At 43.5% G+C, this 8063-nt stretch overlaps 1 long non-coding RNA gene across 1 annotated transcript; it reads left to right on the plus strand.

Annotated features, from left to right (window-relative positions):
* Nucleotides 1-321: 321 nt before the first annotated feature.
* LOC115151048 (uncharacterized) lies at nucleotides 322-7836 on the plus strand. Its single transcript, XR_003867201.1, has 7 exons — nucleotides 322-472; nucleotides 637-693; nucleotides 811-872; nucleotides 1077-1282; nucleotides 1415-1668; nucleotides 3204-3295; nucleotides 7393-7836. It is a non-coding gene; the product is annotated as an uncharacterized LOC115151048 (long non-coding RNA).
* The last annotated feature ends 227 nt before the right edge of the window (nucleotides 7837-8063 follow it).

The following is an 8063-nucleotide window of genomic DNA, read 5'->3' on the forward strand; positions in this document are numbered from 1 at the left end:
GAGTTTGAAGGTAGGCCTTGAAATACATCCACAGGTACACCTCCAATTGACTCAAATGATGTCAATTAGCCTATCAGAAGCTTCTAAAGCCATGATGGCATTTTCTGGAATTATCCAAGCTGTTTAAAGGCACAGTCAACTTAGTGTATGTAAACTTCTGACCCACTGGAATTGTGATACAGTGAATTATGAGTGAAATAATCTGTCTGTAAACAATTGTTGGAAAAATGACTTGTGTCATGCACAAAGTAGATGTCCTAACCGACTTGCCAAAACTATAGTTTAAGAAGAAATTTGTGGAGTGGTTGAAAAACGAGTTTTAATGTCTCCAACCTAAGTGTATGTAAACTTCCGATTTCAACTGTATAGTGTATATGTTCTGATCAGCCTCTCTTGTGTTATTCAAGCCTTGACGACTCATTCAACGAGGAGAGCTACCTCATAGAGGGTGGACCACACTCTTCTACCTCATGTAAGACAGGCACAGTCTAATGGGACTGTGTGAATGTTCCCCATATGAGGGTGTTGATATGTTTAATAATACATATTAATACGTTACACGTTTTATTGTATATAGTTGAAGAGAATACATAAACCTTCTGTATGTGATTTACTTCCTTGCTTATTCCACTCTAGCTTTTTGTAGGGGATGTGGATTTTCCTTCCACAGTCCAGAGAGGGAGCATACCTAAGGTATGTGCTGCAGCTGAAGAATGTAACCTTGGCACTACCGATGACAAAAGCAGATAGATAAGAAGTGCTGTGGAATTAAATGTCCTCCCTCTGAAAAATGATTTTGTGTGTTTTTAGTGGACAGGATATGATAGGAAACCTTTTAAATCCAACCAAAAGTTTTCCTCTTCCAAATGACCGTGAGTATAACGTTTATTTATTCAATCTGGTCAGTCACACAGAAATGCTTAGGGCATATGTCGCGGAACCACATTAAGCCTATTCCATGTTTAAAAGCCATTTCCATTGAGCATGCTTTTCAGTCAAGGTTTAGGTTTAATCAGGATCTGGGAAAATGGCCCATAAAGATACAATTCCATTGTACCACATTCTGACACCTCCAGAGTTCCAGAAGCTGGTCCCGGGTCTGCTGTTGGACATCAGTCAGTCAGTGAAGGAGCTGGTACGATGGGTGGGAGTTCTGTAACACTGGGATTCTACTGAGGATTCTGGACCTGGAACAGACTTCCAGTTTGATGTGTGTAGAATCCTGGAAGACATGGCCAACCTGGGGAGAGTTCTAGAGCCTCCGGAGGTAGCTGCCCAGATGGTATGTAAATCTGCAGAGGAGCTTTGAATGACAAACTGGCATCAATGAATTTACCTCGACTTAAAGTTGTAGGTGTAACTCCAATACATATTGAATAATACATTTTTGTAGTTTTTTTGGTTTGTTTTTCAGAAACAGTTCCTGAATAGGATCGGTGGGAACACGTTGAGGGACAATGTCACTGGAGTGATGGAGAGGTGGACACACACTGGCTAAAATACTGTTGTACTCCTGTGTAAATCTCTCTTTCTGTGACTGCTATTTGATGGGTAACAGTGTTCTCTTACTAGGCTGATGACCAATGAAGCGATGAGCAACTTCAACATGAAAGGAAGGAAATGGACCAAGAAGAGTTCTCTCACACTCCCTGAGCAAAATCTTTATTGGTAAGAGTACAGAGTATATAAGCAGAGTGGAGCGGTCGGAAATAACGCTCATCGCTTACTGAGCCAGCGCTCCACATCCTTTCCAACCGCACCAGAAAAAAAAACACTGCTCAAAATTTGCTCCATTCATTCAAATCACCAACACCCATCTATTTTTGTGACTACCTGGACCTACCATTTGCTTTCGAAATATTGAAACCAAACTATATGATTTGAATCAAATGTATTTTAATAAACATGAAAGGTGACTGTAAGAAGCGCTTATCATTTCAAATAGGCTACAAGTCGTATTAAATAACATATGAACACACTCTAAATCGGTCAGAAGCCAGACAGGTACTCTATGAAGGAATGGAAATTAATTATTTAGGCCAGTGGTTCCCAAACTTTTTATAGTCCCGTACCCCTTCAAACATTCAACCTCCAGCTGCATACCTCTCTAGCACCTGGGTCAGCGCACTCTCAAATGCTGTTTTTTGCCATCATTGTAAGCCTGCCACACACACACACTATACGATACATTTATTAAACATAAGAATGAATGAGAGTTTTGGTCACAACCTGGCTCGTGGGAAGTGACAAAGAGCTCTTATAGGACCAAGACACAAATAATAATAATCAATAATGTTGCTCTTTATTTAGCCATTTCACATATAAAGCCTTATTTATCCATCAAAAATTGTGAATAACTCACCACAGGTTAATGAGAAGGGTGTGCTTGAAAGGATGCACATAACTGCAATGTTGGGTTGTATTGGAGAGAGTCTCAGTCTTAAATAATTTTCCACACACAGTCTGTGCTGTATTTAGTTGTCATGCTAGTGAGGGCTGAGAATCCACTCTCACATAGGTAAGTGGTTGCAAAGGGCATTAGTCTCTTAAGTCGGATCAGCGGGGCCCTTTGGTTTGGGATATACGTGGGTGAATCGCTTGATGGGCCAGGACGAACTGAGCTATCAACTCGTTCATGCTGATGCTGCATAAACATCAACTCTGATCTGAACACGTTATCCGAATGCCCACATTCTCCACCACTTATGGCAGACCAGGGGGTTTGGTCAAGACGTTTACACAGATCAGACAAAATTGTATTAGCTCGGTTTCACAGATGTTTATTTAAAAAATATATAATAATAGGTCCTCCAGAATACCATCTTCTGGGCTCCGGGGTCTTGCTGTATCCTGTGGGGAACAAAACCGAACTCCCTCTTTTATCTCTTGTACTGAGCACGACTATACAGAAGTAACCTCTCACCCCCATGTGCTGCCCTTCTGTCCGCTGTATGGTACTCGTCCAGCTGGTGAGCAATCAGCCCCTTGATTACTCACCAACCACAATCAGCCCCAATTAGTCCTGGCCGGAGAGCCCTTCGAGACCTGGCACGTCCAGCAGAGGGATCCATCGCCGCGTGATGTAGACTCCATCTATCACCAGGCCTCGACGAGTCTCCCCCTGGTGGCCAACCTGCGGTACGCCACAATCCCTAATCCCTAACTAGTGTTCTCTCCTCTCTGAACCTCTGCCTATATTCCAGACTTCATCATGATCACCCACCCATATGCCACTGAGTCTGCTGTACTGAATACGCCCAGGACAGACGTGGAGGGGGAGGCCTACAAATAAGTTGTAGGTATTATTTATTCTCTGCGGTAGTAGAGTATTAATTAATTGATAATGCCAGAGAAGCCGGTGTTTTGGAGGATATATGGGCACGGGTCGGTCTCGTGCCTGCAAACCATGCCAATATATCCTCAACACTGAGGGCATTATCACTTTTATTCAACGGGTTACCAACATATCAAATAATGATTTACATATTTTCATTAAAAATGTTATTTTCATAAATTTATTCATATTATTTCATCCTTCCACAAGATATAGTCCCAACATAAATATAGGGTTGCTACCCAAAGTAGGCTGGTCGTTCGTTTTATTGGTTCGGTTGCCAGAGACGTGACCGTCGTTCAGCCTTTTTGTTCTGTATCTATGGATGCGACCCAGTCGTTCGTTCTAAATGTTCCATTGCCATACTGGCTGGCAACGTTCTTATCCCTTGCTAGCTAGCCAACTACGGCTAACTTACAGTCACGTCAAACATTGCAGACAGAATAACAGCAAAATAGCTGCATTTGTGTTTAAGCTGTTTTTAGCTACATTTATTTACATTTATCCATAACAATGAGCTAATGATACGCAGTTTTGCCTGGCATAGAAAATGTGCTTTCTCGTCAGGACACTGTTGTTCAGAGGAGCTAGCCAACAACAGAACTAACACAATCACTTCAAACTGAAGCTGGAAAGACTGCAAACTAGATTAATTTCGTTTAACCTGTTTTCTATTCACATTTCTTTGTATATATCCATAAATATTATGCCAGCTGATTCATGATTTCGACTGGCTGAGAAAAGCTGCCTGCTTGTCTGTCTCATCTCGACTCCCGAGTTCATTACTATGGGACAGCTGGAGACCGAATTTCAATATTGAAACAATGTTGCAAATGTCAGAGCGACAGACAGCAAGTTTTATACAACTCTTTTCTGTTGAAAATCAAATGCTAGTCTAAAAGAAATGGGAGATAATGTCTAGGTGGTTTTTATAGTGGAGATCAAGTTTATAAATTGCCTGGCTGGGCTGATGAGACAGTGGATTGCGCTGAGAGATCGAACAGAGTAAATAGGCATATCACCGTCATAGCTTTAGCCGGTGGTAACTTGTGGAATACTCAAGGTTGTAATAGCTACCAAAGGTGCTTCAACAAAGTACTGCGTAAAGGGTCTGAATATTTATGTAAATGTGATATTTAAGTTTTTTTATTTTTAATACATTTGCAAAAATTTCTGAATCTGTTTTTGCTTTGTCATTATCGGGTATTGTGTGTAGATTGATGAGGATCTATTTTTTTTAATACATTTTTAGAATGAAGCTGTAACGTAACAAAATGTGGAAAAAGTCAAGGGGTCTAAATACACTGCTCAAAAAATAAAGGGAACACTAAAATAATACATCCTAGATCTGAATGAATGAAATAATCTTATTAAATACTTTTTTCTTTACATAGTTGAATGTGCTGACAACAAAATCACACAAAAATAATCAATGGAAATGCAATTTATCAACCCATGGAGGTCTGGATTTGGAGTCGCACTCAAAATGAAAGTGGAAAACCACACTACAGGCTGCTCCAACTTTGATGTAATGTCCTTAAAACAAGTCAAAATGAGGCTCAGTAGTGTGTGTGGCCTCCCTACAACGCCTGGGCATGCTCCTGATGAGGTGGTGGATGGTCTCCTGAGGGATCTCCTCCCAGACCTGGACTAAAGCATCCGCCAACTCCTGGACAGTCTGTGGTGCAACGTGGCGTTGGTGGATGGAGCGAGACATGATGTCCCAGATGTGCTCAATTGGATTCAGGTCTGGGGAACGGGCGGGCCAGTCCATAGCATCAATGCCTTCCTCTTGCAGGAACTGCTGACACACTCCAGCCACATGAGGTCTAGCATTGTCTTGCATTAGGAGGAACCCAGGGCCAACCGCACCAGCATATGGTCTCATCTCGGTACCTAATGGCAGTCAGGCTACCTCTGGCGAGCACATGGAGGGCTGTGCGGCCCCCCAAAGAAATGCCACCCCACACCATGACTGACCCACCGCCAAACCGGTCATGCTGGAGGATGTTGCAGGCAGCAGAACCTTCTCCACGGCGTCTCCAGACTCTGTCACGTCTGTCACATGTGCTCAGTGTGAACCTGCTTTCATCTGTGAAGAGCACAGGGCGCCAGTGGCGAATTTGCCAATCTTGGTGTTCTCTGGCAAATGCCAAACGTCCTGCACAGTGTTGGGCTGTAAGCACAACCCCCACCTGTGGATGTCGGGCCCTCATACCACCCTCATGGAGTCTGTTTCTGACCGTTTGAGCAGACACATGCACATTTGTGGCCTGCTGGAGGTCATTTTGCAGGGCTCTGGCAGTGCTCCTCCTTGCACAAAGGTGGAGGTAGCGGTCCTGCTGCTGGGTTGTTGCCCTCCTACGGCCTCCTCCACGTCTCCTGATGTACTGGCCTGTCTCCTGGTAGCGCCTCCATGCTCTGGACACTACGCTGACAGACACAGCAAACCTTCTTGCCACAGCTCGCATTGATGTGCCATCCTGGATGAGCTGCACGACCTGAGCCACTTGTGTGGGTTGTAGACTCCGTCTCATGCTACCACTAGAGTGAAAGCACCACCAGCATTCAAAAGTGACCAAAACATCAGCCAGGAAGCATAGGAACTGAGAAGTGGTCTGTGGTTACCACCTGCAGAATCACTCCTTTATTGGGGGTGTCTTGCTAATTGCCTATAATTTCCACCTGTTGTCTATTCCATTTGCACAACAGCATGTGAAATGTATTGTCAATCAGTGTTGCTTCCTAAGTGGACAGTTTGATTTCACAGAAGTGTGATTGACTTGGAGTTACATTGTGTTGTTTAAGTGTTCCCTTTATTTTTTGGAGCAGTATACTTTTCCCCAATGCGCTATAGATTGCATTATTTTAAGTCTGGTTATGACCCCTACATAAGTGTCGAAACCTACCACACAAGGCAAAACATTCCATTACACCATAACCTACTTGTCAACAGTATGTTTATGTTATTTAAAACATATTATATTGTCATTGTAATTGCGCACACGTTGATTTCAGACATGCACCTACCCCAATGCTCTGTTTCTGATGACTGGGATGAATGCAGGAACAGATTTCAGGAGCAGCACAAAACACCCTCTTTTTGACTGATGACTGACATATGGGCATGTACGTGATAGGCCTATCTGGCTTGTATGATTATGATGGTCATAATGCTTCTTGACAGTGTCAAAGTGCATTTTCTACAAGTTATTTAAAATATGATGAGAAAAACGAAAGGAAAGTTCTTGGCAGGGAAAAAACACATTTGAATAAATGTGGGTTTTGACACTGATGTAGGGGTCATAACCAGCAATAAAATAATGCAAAATATGTCACAACAGGTGTAAATATATGGGTCATGACAGTGTTATGACCATATTATGACAGGTTATGTCAGCTGTTCTTACATATTATGACATGGTTATGACCATGTCATAACATGTTATGACGCTGGGTATCAAGTAAAGTGTTACTGAAAAATCTGATTTTGGAACCAGTCCTATTGGACTCCTATGGGATTCTATCCCAATACAAGAATCCAATAGAAAAACCCTATCAGATTTTGGAACCAATCTTATAGGATAAAATCGTGTAGGATACTCAGCAAAATACACCAACTACAGCTTTATGGATGACGCCACAATGGACTTGTCTCTCTTTCCTCTCCAGCAGCATACTACCCTGCATCCCACTGCTGGCTTGCTTCTGAAGCTAAGCAGGGTTGGTCCTGGTCAGATGCTGCTGGAAGTGGTGTTGGAGGGCCAGTAGCAGGCACCCTTTCCTCTGGTCTAAAAAATATCTCAATGCCCCAGGGCAGTGATTGGGGACATTGCCCTGTGTAAGTTGAAGTCTTTCGGATGGGACGTTAAACGGGTGTCCTGACTCTGTGGCCACTTAAGATCCCATGGCACTTATTGTAAGAGTAGGGGGTGTTAACCCTGGTGTCCTGGCTAAATTCCCAATCTGTCCTTCATACCATCATGGCTACCTAATCATCACCAGCTTACAATTGGCTCATTCATTCCCCCCTCCTCTCCCCTGTAACTATTCCCCAGGTCAGTCTCAGTGGAGGGATGAATGCCTTGGAGTTCAGCAGTGGTCACCATCTGGTCAATCGTGGTAGACTGGTCAAGTCCAGTGTTCCCTCTAAACTGGGTGCGCAGTAGCCCGAGACTGCCGTGCAGCTCCCCGGGAAAGAAATATTAGCCCAAAGAGATTGAACTTCACTCGACCTTCTTGAGCAGTGGTCACCATCCGGTCAATCGCAGTAGACTGGTCGATCTTCAAGGCATTCCTAGTCGATCACCAAACATTTCTGTAACAAAACCAACAACAAAGCCTTGTGTTCCTATTTTCTTTGTATCGTTGACGGTAGGTGCACCCGATTCAGCAGCTCTGTGCGCCGGGTAAGCAACTGTTGTCTTTGTATCGTTGACGGTAGGTGCACCCGATTCAGCAGCTCTGTGCGCCGGGTAAGCAACTGTTGCCATTTTGAACCATGTCATGTGTCTGATGGTACAAACTCTGCCTCCCCCCCCCCCCCCAGAGAGCCAATCAAGTGCACTATAGGTTTACAGCTGGCCAATCAGATGGCTCAGATTACCGTGTATGCAGGAATGTAGCAGGCATAAAAGAAAGCTACAGCAAAATTCATACTGTGAGTTTTCAAAAAGTTTAAAACCATGACCAGAGAGAGGAGACTCAACGAACACAGCAAAGAGCTAAT

Source organism: Salmo trutta, chromosome 16, assembly GCF_901001165.1.
Source record: "Salmo trutta chromosome 16, fSalTru1.1, whole genome shotgun sequence".
Classification (NCBI taxonomy): Eukaryota; Metazoa; Chordata; class Actinopteri; order Salmoniformes; family Salmonidae; genus Salmo; species Salmo trutta.